The sequence below is a fragment of the Lutjanus erythropterus genome, chromosome 16 (genome assembly GCF_056507025.1).
Source record: "Lutjanus erythropterus isolate fLutEry1 chromosome 16, fLutEry1.hap2, whole genome shotgun sequence".
Lineage (NCBI taxonomy): Eukaryota > Metazoa > Chordata > Actinopteri > Lutjaniformes > Lutjanidae > Lutjanus > Lutjanus erythropterus.
In genome coordinates, this window is record NC_139332.1 from 15383270 (window position 1) to 15401432 (window position 18163).

General features: G+C 40.1%; 1 long non-coding RNA gene across 2 annotated transcripts; it reads left to right on the top strand.

Moving 5' to 3' along the window:
- Window positions 1-1623: 1623 nt before the first annotated feature.
- On the top strand, window positions 1624-17866 carry LOC146312846 (uncharacterized). Of its 2 annotated transcripts, XR_014772050.1 has the most exons (4): window positions 1624-2292; window positions 3114-3224; window positions 13726-13839; window positions 17628-17866. It is a non-coding gene; the product is annotated as an uncharacterized LOC146312846 (long non-coding RNA). The 2 variants fall into 2 exon arrangements; XR_014772051.1 differs by lacking the exon at window positions 13726-13839.
- The last annotated feature ends 297 nt before the right edge of the window (window positions 17867-18163 follow it).

An 18163-nucleotide genomic window follows, 5' to 3' on the forward strand; every position in this document is an offset into this window, starting at 1 on the left:
TAGTATACATTTGTAGCTGTCAACTGTCTGTCAATGTTAAGCTAAGCTCATGATCCTAAAATCAAAAGCCCAGTGCCTGCCAGGCTCCATCAACATATCGCTCAGTTTAACCGTTATAAACATCTACACCGTCCAAGATTATTAGGGATTTCTTACAACACATAAACAAAATGCGCTGAAAATAACACAAGTTACATACCAGCTTTAGTGCAGTTTTCAGAGAAGCTATATAATAATAATGTATTACAGATTTAATCTTTGATTACAAATACAGGGCTCTGACTCCTCAATCCACTGGGGAGCAGATGTCACCACCACAACAATGTGAAGGCAATTTGTCTACAAATACATATGTTTTGATGCCTTAGTAACTAAAAAATATTTTTTGCCCAAAGTTAAAAAACTTAATCTAGCCTACACCACACTCACCTTATAATTCTATAATAACAATAATAATAATAATAATAATAATAATAATAATAATAATAATAATAATAATAATGGCTGACATATGATTTAAAACACATGCCTCGCCTACTGCAGCTACAGCAGTGCTGGCCAAGTTACTTTAAAAAATTTAATTAGTTACTTATTACATATTTCTCACTGAAAACTTAAAAAAAATAATTACTTTGCTATTAGACCTTTTTCACAGCAGCCATATTGATATGATTGATATGTCTTTGTGTTACCAATGACACTAACTAAGGTATTGTTTTTAATTTAATTTATGGGAGCAGATCCCTTCCAGTGAGCCAACATACACCTTAATTATTATCATTGGTAGCATCTGAGTTTACCCCACAATTTCTACTACTGCTACTAGTACTATTAAGTTGCAATACTGGCTTTCAGTGCTTTTGTTATTCAGCACAGAAAGACATTATAGTTTAACAAGCAGGCAGGCTGAGGTTAGGAGATACTCACTGACCATCAACAGCTAACGCTAGTTTAGCCCAGTTAGAAGTCTCGTCCTCAAATATTGGTGGGTGACTAGCAGCTAAGAGGACACGGTTAAATAAGATCATTTTTGAGTTATTAGCAGGTGCATTTCTCCTCTTTTTGCAGAGGCTCACCACCTTCCCACCCCTGCACCAAACCAACATCCCACAGCAGACTGTCCTCTGAACCAAGCTTTGGAGTAAATTTGACGCAGTGGCTAAACTGTGTATTGACAACATAATGGATAAAGTTTTTGGAGTGTCATAACCCCCATAACTCGTGTCACTACAAGAATTGATCCACTCGGTCTTATAACAATTGTAAAGTATACAAAAGCTACACAGTTAAATCATTATAATTCCATTCAACATACCAGAGGACTAAACTGGAAGTTAGCCGGAAGTTTCTTGTGTCTTTGCTCTATGGGCCACACAATTAATTTTATCCCCAGAAGTCAAACTTTTTTGGTTTTATGTGCCACTGAGTAGTTTTCATATAAATAGAGACCCGCCTATGATGCAAAGTCCTTCTTTAGTCTTCTTTGGCAAATAAAAGATAACAGTGTATTCTTCTAAATTTCTATCTATCATCTTTCATAGACTCATATTTTGTCACAGGAAATCAAATAGGCCCAAAAAATCTAAAAATCAAATAAATCTAAAAAATAACTTCTAAAATCTTATCTTTTCCTTGTCAAGTGGATACAAAAACAAGGCAGCCACTTTTTACTGTATATACTGTGTTTTTTCATATACAGCTGTAGCTTTTGTTATGTGTATTGTAATTTTCTTATTGAGCCAAAGATGTAAGATTAACACACAAAGCTAAAACATGATCCCAAACCCTGAATTGCACAGCCAGCAACACACCCAACAGCCTTTCCTGAGTGCTTGTCAATAAGCGAGTGCAGCCTGAGCCAAGCCTTTGATATCAAGGACCTGAGTGGCTCAGGTCCTTGATATCAAAGGCTTGGCTCAGGCTGAGTCTTTGGTCTCATGAATAACTCGACAGGTGAAGTAGCACGTGTTAAAATGGCCTGAAGCAGATAACTGCTAACATATCAGAGAGAGAAACACAAAGCCACAGTTACAACTTTCACACACCGACTCACACAACTCCAGGGCAGAAGAGAGAGAGATTTCAGCACCTCAGATTAAACGTCTCCATGTCAGGGAGAGCTTGGAGATGTGTGAGCGTTGGACACTGCTCGGGGCCAACGCAACAGCAATGGTCGGGACGTTTGAGCTCACCTGACACCGTTTTACTTGACAACCACCTGTCAGGCGCCCCATAGGAAGAGCAATGGTGCTCACGTGCGTTGTGACAGAAAACCACTGGAAATACAATATGGTAAGGATTAGGGAGCAATTTGTGTGTTAACTGACACAAAATGGAGCGCTCAACCTCTTTGATGGTTGCTGACAGGAGTAATTAGACCAGGTCACACCAAGAAATGTAGATAATTTTCATCAAGATTTGACACTTTTATTGCACCTGTCTAGATTTCTTCTTTTACAAGTCTTGTTAGAGCATTTCTGATGTTAATAGCACTCATTTAAATTAACATATTTCAGCATCTTTGAGGCATTAGATGAGCAACACTATTCAGAAGCAAAACCAAGTTTACTGATCGCAATTACTTGAGTGCTTCAGTGTATTTTATGAGTGTTTTGATGCTAGAAATCATACACACACACACACACACACAGCTGTAAAGCCAGCATGGATGTAAAAACAGGCAGTGTTAATACACCAGCTTATTATTGTAAAGAATGACGGAGATGTTTCAGTGACAGATGTAAGGCTTAGTGTAACTCTAAGCCTCTCGTTTGTACACACCCTGAGGTGCATCACACTGTGGGAGTCTGAGAGGCAGAGTGAAACTATGCACTGATAGGCTGCCTGTCCCCTTCAGGCAACAGAGCAGTCGAGATTTGAATCTCCAGCACTCCTAACAGTAAGCTTAGCAAGACAAATTGATTCTGCAAGAAATCTGTGAGAAACTGTATGTTTATGGCTGTGTAAACATGCTAGATAACGGCTTCTTATCACACTGCTGGAGCTGAGATGCTGACAGAGCAGCAGTGGCCATCAGAAAACATCATCCTACGTAAACTGGGATGTTATTAAAGTGCAAGTCTTCTCAGGTTTTGTGTTTTTTTGTATTTCAGGCATCTTTCTGCACTGATCCCCCTGAGAAGTGACCGTGGCCTCATATCCCAAAAGCACTGAAGCCATGATGACCATAAATTCCGTCTTTTGCAGCTTCTTACATTTGAAAGGTAAATAAACATGCTCTAACAAATGATCAGATCAAGGAATTCTTTCTTCTTCTTGTGGAGCAGTGACTATGTCTTAAGAACACTGTAAAAATAAACAATTCTTTTTAACTTGTAAAAGGTAGTGTTCAGGCTACCTAAAAATTTGAAGTTGAAGTAATTTTGTACATTGAAAACAAATAAACTTTTCCAGTCAAATAAACTTGATATTGATTCAGATGTACTTGAGAAAACATATTCGTTAATCTAAAGATATTAAGCTGAACCAACAACTCATGTGTGACACTAACATTTTATTACAAATAAATTTGATTTCTTTTTACATTTTCGCAGTTTGAAGCGTCAGTTCTTTATTTCACACAGATAACTCATGGCTACAAGTTTCTCCTGTTGAAGGAGAGATTTAAAGGCTTGTTGGGAAGTCTGCTGATAAGCTGGCTTAATGAGTTAGAAGTTAATGAGAAAAGACAAGAAAATTCCTGTATGATTTTTTTTACAGTGACCACCAAACTACAGTTGTACATGATGTACTACAAACTTGTGTTTGCTAATTCAATTCGGTCTTAGTGTTTTAAATGTTTTTAAAATATCTACAAATGCTCACTATTAGAGAAGTTATGAGAGCCCAAGGAACTGCTTAAGAAAATAAAAGCAAAGTGTCTCTCAGAAACCCAGGGTCTGTTTTGTTTGCATTGCAGTGTTTCCACATTTGTGGGTGTTATGCTTTATGCTGTATAATGTGTCAAATTTGCTCTAAGTGCAACATATATGATGTCAAAGTGGTGAGGATGTTTTCCTCATTTACCCGTTTTGTCGATTTGCTTCTCTTCAAATGGCAATATGTTGAGCTTTCTCATTTACCATGCACTATGAATTTAAGTGGTGTTTGGTGCAACGCTGCCAATCAAAATTAAATTATAAAGTTATAGCATCCATTATAAATGATAAACAAACAAACAAAGAGCGCACAGTGTTGTGTTTCATCCTCTGACATTACTTTTAGAAGAAATCGTCAATAACCTTTCACTACATAGTCTGACTCAAAATAGACTGGGGGTATAAAGCTGCAGTTGTATGCCTGTTTCAGGCAGCATTCACCATATCTGCTATCTGTGTCCTCTAAGTCCTCATTGCTATGGGAAACAACAACAATCTTTGAGCCTCAAACCTGCACACTCAAAATGGCAAGTTACTACTTGGTTGCTAACAGTACAAACAGAAACAAGCCAGCAGCTGTTAGCTTTTCTTTTGCAGTGATTTAGAAATTGTAATGCCCGAACTCGCCTTCCCACATGGAAATGTTCTACCAAAACAAGTTCAACAATATGCATGCACTGCATCCTGATTGTGATTGGTGGAGACAAATTCTAATCAGGCAGAGCATTTTTTTCCCTCTGTAGCAGAATGATCATGTGTGGAGCCAGAACTTTCTCCAACACTGAGTACTATGGAGTAGGCTTGGGTGGTATAAAGGTATTACTGTATACAAGGGTAAATCCAGACAGCAAGATTTTCAGTGAATAAAGGGTGCAGGTTTTCAAGACCGAAGCAGAGCTACTCGTGGGTGTGTGTGTATTGTTTCCCAAGTATGGGAAATGGCATTGCTATGATGATCTGGTTAAGGTTAAGAGAGTATGGTCTGTTGTGGAGTAGGGTTAGGGTTATTAGACTAGACTATTTGTTACTAAATAAAACAACAAAGTAGTCTAAAGTAGTCTAATCACCTACTGGCTCACTTGTGTTTGCAAATCTCCACCTTGATGACTAAAAGCCAGTTACATAGCATCACCTGGATGAAGAAACATGTTGATCACCATTTTCTGCCGTTTATTTTGTTGGATATAGTTTTTCTGTCTTTTTTTTTGTTTTTTAAAGAAATTGTCATTCCTAACAGAGGAATATTTTATACATTAAGAGCGGTAATCTGATGACAGAGGCAACACCTACACAGAGTTGATGCCACTCACTCATGTAGGAAGTGTAACTTTCAGCACTGAGTCTGAGGCTTTCACTTCCCCTCTTCTCTTACCTACCTTAACGATAAGGCTTAAGGGCTTAAGGGTCTGTTTCAAGTAACAATAAAACTGATCAAAGTACACTAAGTTTACATACCAACACCCACTTTACCAAGGAATCAGCCAGTGAAAGAGAATAATAGCAAACACACATGTGTTGAGTGTGTACTTTCCGTCCATTGTGTAAAAGTACTAGATGGGTTTGTGTGTGTGTGTGTGTGTGTGTTAAAGCGAGCTGACCTCTCCACCACCACATGCTCACCTGCAGACAGCTGGACAGTCACCCTCGTCAACACCTCCCTCCTCTTCCTCCTCCTCGCTCGTTATCATTTGAGCTCCGCAGAGACTCTTCTAATGACAGCGCTTGTCTATAACGTCGTCGTCACGGCTCGTGTATGTGTGTGTTACTCTGTGTGTGTGTGTTTGCGTTTGTGCACTCGTATGGGTGCATGTTTGCCCTGTAATGACAGCGGCTGTCTATAACGGCTCGTCCTGGCAGGGATCATTCGGTCCTCCCTCTCTCCCACGTCCGCTGTCCGGTGTCACCCGTGTCCGGGTGGACGATGATGTGATCTTTAGTCCCCTTTGCGATCTATAGACTGGCATTTGGCTCAGGGAGCGTCCCCCGGCCCTGACATGCATGCTAAAGCTTGCCGCTGTTCTGCCGATATCCCCCCTGCCTGCCTTACCTCCCCCAACAGGAAGTTAACGCCAGCCAGCGCAATATTCCGACAGGCAGCATTAGATACTAGAGTGGCAGTTAGCCACTTGAAGTTCAGCCCCTGTAGGGAAAAGTATAGACGGCTTGTGTGTGTGCATGAATGTGTGCTGCAGTGTGTCTTCTTTCTCTGTGAAGTAACAGTTGAATGTCAAGAACTCATTCACTTTCATTTGTGCATACTATTAAAGAGCCATTTACTTTCCATTATGCTGTTGAATGTTACTTGTATTAAGGCAAACTTTGAAAGTAGCTGCTCTCTATTTGCCATGAAATGCCATTTTCTCTGCTTATAGTGAAACTCAAACTCTTTTCATCTCTTCATTCAACGCGCAGTATTCACATACAGCATTCTTGCAGGCAGTCATCTGATGAGGCAGCCGCCTCGAAGATATGTCAAAGGAAAAAGTAGCTAGTATAGCACAGCTGCAAATGGTAGTTAAGTGGAAAAGCTAACATGTAGGTGCCTACTGCCATTGAACTATTAACTTGGATTTCTTTTTGCAGCCCGGTCTTATTCCTAACCTGTGAAATACAGATGTTTTGTCACTGGCCCTTTGTAACCCATACAGATGCCCACGGTACCTAATAGTGGCTGAAAGAGAAGGAAAAGGCTTTTCGAGGGACTTGAAGGGCAGCTGTCTGAGACGCACTTTTGATGTAGTATTAAGAGGGAGAAGTCTGCATCTGGAGGAGGTGAGGTGGATGCAGTGCTCAAACAAACACAGGACTTTAGTGTCCCATGTGAAAACCAAAACATTATTACAAGTCGTAACATTACATGGTTGACAGAACTTTCGTCTTGCAACTCGCTTCAGCAATATCATGTGACACAACCCTAAACATAGTCTTATCCTATACCTACCCAAGTAGGTTTTGAGCCTGAACCTACCCAAACTATGACTGTTTCACAGCATTAACCACATGTTAAAAACGGCTTTCTGGCAGCATCTCATACAGCCACTACAGGGTTCCCTGTGCAATAGTATGACAAAATGCTGGTATGTAACGAGTTGGGATGAAAACAGGTTGAAAGGGGTTAATGGGTGTACCACCAAAGATACATACAGCCTAAATGGTTATATTGTACAACACCAAGCTTTACCTCCAAAGTACACCAATAGCAGCTATTGTTTGATATTTTAGTCCTTAGTCAAGTCAAAGTTAAAATTAACAACAAGGTGGAAAGGTAGTTGTCCGATTTAGTTCTCCTTCTTTCTTCACAGGAGGATAAAATTACTAAAATCAAGTTTTGTACTAGTTCATATTCATAATATAGACAAAAATGTATGATCTAACAAAGTCTCCTCCCACTGTTACTTTTACTTTCCTCTTATTCTTTTACTATACATGGTTGTTACTAGCTGAATTAGTTGTAGTCTTGCAGTCTGGTAGTGGTTCTTCTCTATACAGCACTGGCTGTATTTATTTTACCCCCTGTGGAAACTCCTGTGTTGATTGTAGTAATTAGAGAGCAACCTCAGGAGCTGAGCTATTCTCCTAATAAAACTGTATATTCATTTGCGCAATAACAATTCCTGGAGTGAGAGTGGGCTCTTGCCTCAGGAGTGGCTCATGCTAGAGTACTAATCTACTAATCTTTAATGCAGATAATGTGTTTAGTGCTATTTACCTCTGACGCCACACAACATTGATTCAATTCAGTGCCCAGTTCATAAAAACCTTTCACATGTTGTATCTAGTGTTTGTAATGTTTTCTGCATTTTTTTCTATCCCACTGGAAGCATTTTTTTTTTGCATTTCTGGTAGCTTCAACAGTTTGTGTGAAGAAGACTAATCCAGTAAGCTAATTAGCATGAGCAGTCATAGGAACGTCTGCCAACAAAAACAAAAAATAAAGTGTCATCTCATCAACATAAAGTCAATCTTGTCTATCTTGTTCAGGGTTATGTGAGGTTGGAGCATTTCTCAGTATAACCATGGAAAACACATAAATGAGCACTATACACAATTCTGTTTAAATTTAAAATAAAGAAATTGTCTTATAGCTCATCACTTTAAAGTAGATGAGTTCCTTTAAATATGCTTATCAAGTCTCCTTAGCGTGTCTCTATCTCAACCCATACTAGCTTATTGTATTGACGAGTGTTCTGTTTATGCGTCCGTGTTTTCTGTCTCTAATTCAGGCTTATATGCTCTTTAATGTGCCATTCGGTGTGTGTGTTCTGACTGGTGTGTGTGGTCCTGAGGGACTGGCTGTGTCCACTCCTGCATTGATGCCATCACTCTCTCATCTGCATACCTGACAGCACAGACCTTCTTCCTTCTTCCAACCCCCTTTCCTCTATCTCTCTCTGTCTGCATGCTTCCTCTCGTGCAACCTTTTACTTCTTATTTCTCACTATTTTTTCTCTTTACTTTATTCACCTTTCTTGGTTGTCCTGTCTTCCTCTCTTTGCTTTCTCACCCTCTTGCTATTTTTCTCTCTGGGTCAATACTGTGTGTGTTGGGGATTCAGTTGGTGCAGTTTCTAGATAAACACCCTGTTAGCAGGATTATCCCTGTTGTCCTAACAATGTAAACCCAGGATTAGACCTGACTCTCCAGGGATATGTGTGTGTGTTTGTGTGTGTGTGTGTGTTGTTCTAACCATGTAAGCTCGCCATCTTAAAAGGCTGCTTTTCAGACCGTGTAAGGTCCCAGTAGCTCACTGCACATAGGAACAGGGAGTCAGTCGAAGCAGTGTAATTCATGTGTCTGTGTTCAAGACGTCAAAATGTGCACAAAGAACAAAGCCGATTGATTTTTTGAATATTTTAAATCCATGTTAATCTCTCTATATAGATACTAATGCAGAATCTGTTGGCAAGGGACAAGATTCTGGCATCTAAAGCATTCTAGTTTGTGTTTGTAGTCCAAAAAGTATTAACCAATCATGTTTGAGTGGGCTTTAGTTGCATCAGATAAATAGTTCATGTGGAGAATAAGAGGTGGAACACATTGACTGGAATGCAATCTTAGAACACAAGAACGAGATAGCTTTTAGTAGCTTCTTCCAAAAAAATTAGCTGAATTCATAATTCATATGCAGATATTTTTTACAGAGACTAGCCCCCAACTCTATTCTCACATTTCAAGTTGCTAATCAGACTGTAAACAAGTCTTGTCCTGGAGATCCATTCTCCAGATATCCACTGGTGAAACCAGACGCAGTGAAACCTTGGTTGAACAATAGAAGCAAATTATTTACATTAACTTACAGTTAATGACAAGCACTGTTCTTAGAGCTCTGTGCAACCAAACAGCTGGCGAAGGGGTAGAGAAGAAAGAGCTGAAAAGAAATCAAGGCGGGGAAGCGAGTAAGAGGGTGGTTAAGAAGGCGGGGCTGTGATGGCGACAAGGAGGTGAGAGGTCAAAGGTCAGCCCTCCTAGTGATATCTCCAGAGCCAGAGAGGCAGTCACGACCCGGTCAGCGGAGGTTCAGGTGTCAGAGAGAGACGGCTGACTGACGAGACCAAGCGGGACCTCTCCTGCGCTCCGTCCCGGTTGGACCTTTCATCCTTCCTTCCCTCCCTCTCCCTCTCCCCGTCAATTCTCCGTGACCCATCCCTCCCTTCCTTCAACCGCTTCCCTCTTCGCTCTCTTCATTCCCTGCCTACCCACAGAACCCCAACCCTGTCATCTTCTCATCCTTCCCTCCTTCCTCTCCCCCCACTCACCTTCTTTTTCACCCCTTAAGCTAAACATTACCACAGGGTTTCACTCAGCAGGCCAGGCTGACTGGGGCAGCTCTCTGTGGGGCTGCATGTCTTCAGTCCACCATCATGTGCTCACACAGCTTACATTCACACTCACAGAAACATACACATGCTGCACATATATGCACACAGGTTGTTGGCCTGAAGCCTACACTGTGCTGCCAGTCCTACAGGAACATTTGGACTATCTGAGTTTGAAAGGAGTTTCCACTTTTTACATACAGGGTTTTATTTTTTTTTTTTTTGTTGTTGTTGTTGCTATCATGCCTGTTGGTTATGAAAACATTTGATTCACTGACTTCATTGTTGATATTCTGCACATGTGGACACCACTAGACAAATATGTCAACTTCAGGCAAAGAACATGAAAAAAGTTTCCAATATAATGATCTGCTTTATTGCTGAACTTCTTTGTTATTTCAAATTGCAGGACTGGCCCACCACACCTCCTTCTTGAGGAAGTGGACAGGTTTAAACCTGCCAAAAGCTGGGCATATAGAGTTGGGCAAAATATCAAAATTTTCCAACCGGCCACTGTTAGCCCATTAACAGTGAAGATATACTTGTGATGTCTGTCACTGTGTTACAAACACAGTGTACATTTGCTACATCCAACCAACAAAACAAACTCACAAAGTGTCAAGAAATTAAACATTCTTATCTATTTCCCTTTTTGAACAGAAAGATACAACTGTACACCCTCTAAATCCAAGTTTTTTCCCTTTTACCAAACCAAGACAAGCTTAATTGCCTTGTTAACTCATCGTAAAACATGTTGCACTCAAACTGTGAAAATAGTTCAGCTCTACAGGCTGTTTTCCTCCTCCTCCACCTCAGTGCACTCGTCGTCCAGCTGTGTATACTGTGCCGCTGAATCAAACTGCATCATGCAGCAGCAGCTTTCACTCTGAAGACAATAAAATTAGCTAAATAAATTTAAAAATTGTTTTTTTTTTTTGTTTTTTGTTTTAGAAGTTTTAGCACACAGGATGACTCTGTTACTGCTATTCTACCTGCTTCTGAACTTTCAGACAAATCTGTAATGACAGTTTATACGTCTTATTTTATACTTTACACATATAGTATAAGCACTCCGGTAGTGGCTTGACAGTTTGAGCGTATAAATCGCAAACGTAAGCTTCATGTCGCAGACAATTTACTCGTACTGTAGGCGTTGGAGTTCAGCAGCAATATTTCTAGAATCATACAGTGTATGCTCAGCTTAAGGCTCCAGTTCTGTTGTCCCACTATACAATGTTTTCGTCCAGGTTGTCTAAAACTTCTGTTTTCCTTTTAACAGCAGGGCCACACTCCCAGTATGAGCAGCGCGTGTGTGTAGTGGAACCTGTTGGTTTTTATTTTGGCGCCCATATTGACAGGTCAGAACAGCCACACAGCCCATGTGGACAGCGTGGCTCACACACATGTCATGCTTGGCTGCAGCCGTGCTTCATCTAGAGATTCGGGGTCTCGCCTGTTTCACCGCATGACGCGTGTGGTTCTCAGCAAAAATCGACTGAAAATGATCTGTTGACAGTCCTATCAATATTTTATCAGCACCATGGCACCTTGCACTATAGTTTCAATGTTTATCTTATATTTCTATTTTTTTTTATACAGTCTCTTTTTCTTCCCTCTCCTTTCTCTTTCTCTCAAAGCTAAATTGACCTGTAACATAATCTAATTGAGTCTTTATGTTATGTTTGGACAGCTGATTCTGAGAGACAGAAATTAGTATCCAAATTGTTGTGTCACTGTTATTGATTCTATTGACTTCCACAACCTTATTATGGTCATTTTGTGCTGTGGAACAGTAAAACATTAATTTATTGCAGCTTTAATGCATACATGGAACTCATTTTAATCTTTTGTTGTATCCATTAAATTAATATAATACACCTATTACTGTGGGTGAATGGCATTGTAGACTTGATACCTAACATTAAATTAGGAGGGACTGAGCTGGAATCTATGCCTTCTTCCTAATTACAACACACTGTATTGCCATGAATTACAACTACATATCAGAGAAACTATATTTACATGTCAACATACTTTTTAAATATGACAGGTAATGTCATAACAGTGGAAACTCGTAAGTTGTTAACTCCTTCTGACCTGGTCGCCAGCTACAGCTGATAGATTAACCAGCTAACCAGATAAATTAAACAGCTGACTGCAGGTTATGATAGTTTCAGCTCGTCAGCCACCAGTGATGGATGAACAAAACGTAGCTATTAGTAACAATGATGTCTGAGATTAATTGTGATAGAATGGTACTTAAGAGAATCATCACAAGACCCAGCACTACTGTCAAGTTTCCTTGTCCCAGTATGGTCCCCAAACTACAGTGCATGAGACCACACCCCTCAACCCTATTGCCAGACAAGCGTGCCAGTTTTGGTAACCTGTTCAGCTCGTTGTGTACCGACGCTGCTTTGTTTATGCCCCTTGGCATCTCATACTGATACACAAGGTACCTTTAAGCAACAATGCCAGTGTCAGGTGGTTAACTTTGTGAAATGCTGCAGTTTGGTTAGGTTTAGGCACCAAAACCACTTGGTTAGGTCTAGAAAAAGATCATGTTTTGAGTTAAAATACAACATTATGTTTTGACTTTGAATGTTTTGGTTTCACATGGGACATGATCCCTGGTCTCCTCAGTTAAAGTGCTGTTTGTTTGCCCCATCCATCCACCCCACCTCTTCCTGACATGGACTTTCATGCTCTTTATAGTACATCAAAAACTCATACAGCCTTGTGAATGTGATGACTCAAGAATGCCTTGTGGGAACTTTTTCAAATTTGGTGCAGTTGAGATACCTGCACACCAATTTAGCTGGTCTAGAAAGTCACAGGCTGAGATAAATGCAAAGTCTTATTTAATTAAGATATGGTTTTTTCAAGTTTTTCAAATTCGGTACAAACACTCAACCAAGCATGAGCTAATTAGATTTTGGTGGTAAAAGGTCAAGGCCATGTTAACTTCACAAAACATAACTCAAAAATTCATATGCTTATTATGACAGAATTTCACACAAATATCTAATAGGATAAAATGATGAGGTGATGACATTTTATTTCCAAAAAGTCAAAGCTCATCTTTACTGTGACATAATGTTCAGCTGACCATCAGTGCTTTGTCCTCTCCTTTGTAAAAATAGTCTGTAAGTGAAGACTGCTTGTTTCTCATTGGAAATTATTCACTGTCTTCAAGGTCTTTGCTTCTCGCAGACATGGATGTAAATGGCAACTTGACTGGTTGGCGGAGGCATATAACTATGAGGCAGTAATTCTAGTTTCATTTAGTACCAACATCTTGCTTTCTACAGTAGAACAAAGGTGAGTTTTACTTGTAGGTCTGCGGTAGGACATGAACTCCAGTCTCCTGTATGAAAGTCAGATTTCTTACATGCCCATAGTCCACCTAATATCCACAACCTTACTTTCTATCTTGCTGCATATGGGACACAGTACTTCCTGCACTGGCATTGAACATTGGCATTGGTAATCATTGGGAAATCGTTACATATGGAATTGTCCTATGTAGAGTTAATTCCTAGGAATTCTGCTGGGCCTTAAATAGATCTTCAGACTAATTTCTTAAGGATATTCATGGACACATATACACTGAAACCATCTGCTGCTCGTGTTTAAAAATTTGAAGTAGTGCATTATGTGAGTGCATATGTGGGAATGGCTTTATGATCTTTATGATCCCTTTGAGGCAATCTGCGTGAATTTCATTTGCTGAATAAGACCATTAGCTAATGACATGTAATGTACCCGCAGCTCTATCATACGCTCAAATAGTTTAACATATTTGATGGACTGGTATGCAAGATTTTGACACACTGTGCTTAGTCAACTGTGTCAAGTCTCAAGTGTCATATATAATACATTAAATATGTTCACTTTTTAAAAGTAGGACTCAACATAATGGGGTTTCAAGATACAGTATGTATTTATATAAGTGTGCTTTTTCTCCCTTAGTTTTCTTACTGCATGTAGTGTGGGAATAGTTTATATTCATAACCATTTCACGTCTGCAGAACCTCACCCTGAAGGTATGGACGAGCTTCTCATCACTCTCTTACTGTCTCATCATCGTGTTGACTGGCTGGCATGCCTGAGGACACGAGACAGCCAGACATAGACGCTGGCAGGTATGTACACACAGACATACACTTTGGCAGGTGCAGGCTGCACGTAGGGCTGCCAGTCGTTTCTTCTGTGTTGCTTTTCATTAACTTGTCTGATACAATCAAAGACTGTCAGCAGGAGTGACAGAAGGAAGAAGAAAGGGAAGAAGAGGAAGAGAAAGAGAGATTGCCTCCTTCTTTTCACAGATATGGCTCTGTTCATGCAGCTGCATCTAAAATTAAAACTTCCTTTCTCTGTCTGATAACATTGTGTCTGGACGTTTGTGGCTCCTAAAGTGTCCTCGGGCGTTTTGCACACACAGATGCATCACATACACACACGTCCAGGTGTGAAAAGGTAGTGATAAAAGCATGAGTGCTCTGGGCAGCATACATTCTACACTGCCAGCTCATCATACAAGCTTAGAAGTAACAGTTCTAAAAGGGTTCTTCCTGAAGGGCCAAGGTTCTACCTAGAACCATTTGCTTCTGAAGAACCCTTTTTGGAAAAGAAAATTGTTGAAATCCTTGAGGAACTCTTTTGTCAAACGTTCTTTATATCATAATATAAAAGCATTCTTGGTAGACCCGCTCAGTGGGTTCTAGGTTAGACCCTTGGAATATAAAAGGGTTCTTGATAAAACGCCCTGGATGCCTTCAGGATAAAATTCTTGGAGAATAAAAGGGTTCTTAGAAGGACGCCCTTGGTGGGTTCTAGATAAAACCCTTGGAATATAAAAGGGCTCTTAGTGGAACTCCCTGGATGGGTTCTACATAAAAATCCATGGAATGTGAAAGGGTTCTTGGTAGAACCCCCTGGATGGGTTCTAGATAAATCTCTTGCAATATAAAAGGGTTGTTGGTAGAACACCATGGGTGAGTTCTTGTTAGCAGCCTCAGAGGGTGGAAAGGTTCATGAAGGAACCTTAGAGAGGGTTCTGGGTGAAACTATTACACCATTGTAGAGCTGTTCTGTGGAGCTTCTACTAGGACTTTCTGGGTGAAACCCTTCATAAATGATTCTAAGTATATATCTTAATCTTTTATGTTAAGTTGGAACTAGAACTAATAGAAATAGTACTAACTCTCTTTCCAAGTGGGACCTTTCTAAAAGGTTAGGATATCTCCAGAAACACACACCTGCATGTTCTAACAACAAAAAAATTTAAAAGGCAAGTATCATTGTTAAAAAGCGACATTTTCCCCAATGCAATCAGGACATTTAGTGAAATGCCACAGCTTAATGAAATAACGACAGAATACATTTACCTCTCTGCATAAACCGATGGCTTATTTCTTTGCTTTCAGGAGGCGCGTCACTCTGCTAAAGGTTAAAGGGAAGATATTCTAATCAGGGACTCTTTACAGAACAGCAGCTCAATAAGGTCAACTGGTGTCACAACATTCAAGTTGGAGGGAGGAATGTGTGTATGTACAAGAGTGTGCATTTGTGTTTGTGTGATGGTTACATCACAGGCATCCTCTGTGTACAGTTATGTTGCTTGTGGAGTTTCCTCTTCTTACTCTCCCTTTTTCTCTTTCGCTTTTTCTTTTTTGCTGTATTCCAGCTTTCTGTGAAAACACTACACACACAAACACACACACTGAGTCACATGTAAAGTGCTGGTGTCTGACGGGGTGATCCGCCGGCCAATCGGCTGTATTGATTATTGGGCCTGGGGAGGTTGGTGGAGCGGCAGCAGTAATTAGGGCTTTTTGGTGTGGATTAGCTGAGAGAAAAGGTCACCCGCTCAACATCAGTGGCAGGACCACAGGCAGGGACATGGAGGGACAGGGAGGGGTGGATGGGCGGAGGGGACTGTCCCCAAACATGATGACTGTGATTGGCAGGGTCATGTATGTATATATAGGTAAGCACATGCAGAAATTGAATAATAGACAGCTTAGACAGACATGATTCCATTTTAAGACACCATGAATCTAATTTTTTACAGTTTTAAGCATCATTTTTATTGGTTATGATAGAACTGTAGCTACTTGCTGAGATCTGGGAACACAATGACATCCAAAATCTGACAGGGCAGGAAACTTGATCGTTCAGACAGGTTGTCAACAAGCCAGCAGTTTAGAGAAACTGTCAAAACCACTTTATTTGGAGATAAAACCCAAAGTGAGCTCACTCAAAATTCTCCCTTTGCACAGGAATACTCTGTGCAGAACTATAGTAAGCCTAAGTGACGTATATTAAAGTTAAACCAAGAGGTCAGTTTGGGTAATGATTTCACAGATAGCCTTTATTTTCTCTTCAGAATAAATTTGCTGAAATTTGATTGAAGAGAAACTCTGTCAGTTTTAAACATCAGACTTTATAGGCCTCCTTTGTAGGAGTACAACTGCAAATGTGAAAAAAGTTGTATAAAGTGATGTCACTTGAGGCAGCGTCAGTTCAGGCTGAACACTACAAATCTGAAAATGTAAAAATAAATCTTGGGCTGTGGAATCAGACAGAATTAAGTTAACCTCTGTAGCCCACTCCTCATCTCTGCCTTTCACACCCCGAATGCATCAAATGCAGCAGCATGGTCAGTGCCCTTATGATCAACACTAACACACAAACACACACACATTCACCCAGGAGACCAGGATTTGTGAAACCAATAATAAGCCCTGACATCTTTTTAACTTACGCAACGTAGGCTACATTGAGTTCCATTATGTAATGTTCATACATTTCATTATGTAAGTCACGTTATGTACATTGATTAAGCCATGTAAGTCAGGACCTTTTCCAAAAATAATTTTTCAGTCTACCTAGATGTCACGTCGTGTGTGTGTGTTACGTCGTTTCTGTGCTTTTATTATGAAAGTCTACCACAATGCTGCATATTTATTACTCCTAATTTTATTTTGCAGCCCTGCACATGCAAAACTGCTGGAATCGCTACCTACAGCACCATAGTTTAAAGCATAAAGCCAAGTCGCCATATTTGACAAGTTGGGAGTGAGAATGTGTTGGATTGAGCTGCTACCAGGAGAAAGGCTCTATTATAGTCTCGAACGAACATGCACATTGGACAGCTGCAGACACCAGGGACGCCTGCTAGTTTTGTTTATACTGCTTTCTGGAGTCCACCTGGACAAGCGTTTCACACATGTGCAGTAGATCGGTCTCTGTAGTGGTCGCGTGGACAAGTCAGACCGGTCACAACAAATTGTGGGTATGCGGACGTCCGCACAGAACCTACACCGTCTGTTGAGGAAATGTCCGTCGCACAGGGCATAATTTTGGCTCATCACATTCGTATCCCTGGTTTGGCTACATTTAATTTGATCATTATTTAAAAAGCGATGTAATGCTAAAACAGAAGTACTCTTATAAAACACAATCAATGTCTGACAACCCATTAAGTCAAATTGTTTTCTATAACAATCTAGAACACTCTCAATCCTTATTCACTCAATTTGGTTAAGTAAGTTAAATCTACAAATAAAGAGTTTTCCTCTGTTGGAATTCATGGTATTTTCTAATGCCTGACTTCTTTTTAGCAGTGCTGCCATGTTGGTCGATCTTAGAAATTAACTTGGTGAATAAAGTGTTATAACCCATAGAACTGATAAATAAGGTCCAAGTTGTACAAAACAGTTATATCCTTTAACATGGTTGTAAATAAAGAGTATGCACAGTAGAGCATGTTTGTATCTACTCAGGCCATGCAAAGACTTGTGAACATTATTTATTGTAAATGCATAAACATGGTTTTATATGTCACTGGAACATCCTCATGTACTTACAATTTTAATGCTCATACAGCTTTTCTTCTGTGTGTGTTTTTCCCTCCCTCTCTCTGCAGAACTGCAGGTTGACTTCTCAGTGGTAAGGCGGGTCTGAGTGTGTTTTCCAGGGTCATGACCCTCCCAGACTGTGACCTGGACAAACAGGACCGGGGAGCTGCAACAGCACATGGAATGTCCCTTTTGTTTTTGTTTTGTTTTACTTTTTTGTTGAAAAGGTGGACTTGCCAGAGTGAAAGAAAACATTTTCTTGGCAATGAATGAGGCAGTTTACATAAGAAACATTGTGTGACATAAATTATAAAAGTGCTGTGTTGTAACTGACGATGCATTATTCTTTCTTTTCCCTTCGTGATTGTCTCTTCTGAGCCACTGAAAATGTGATTTATTTTAAGACCAGCGCTTTTTCTTTGTGAGCATATTTTTGGTGTTAGCAGAGCCACTTGTCTGCATTATCTGTACATCCCACAGTATATATACGTTCTCTGTGCATATGGTACCATGTGGAACCAATTGTTTCTTAATAAAAAAGGCCAATATGAATGATTTAGAAGGTGTGTGCTTGTCTACATTTACTGGGTGTCAGCTCCCCTTC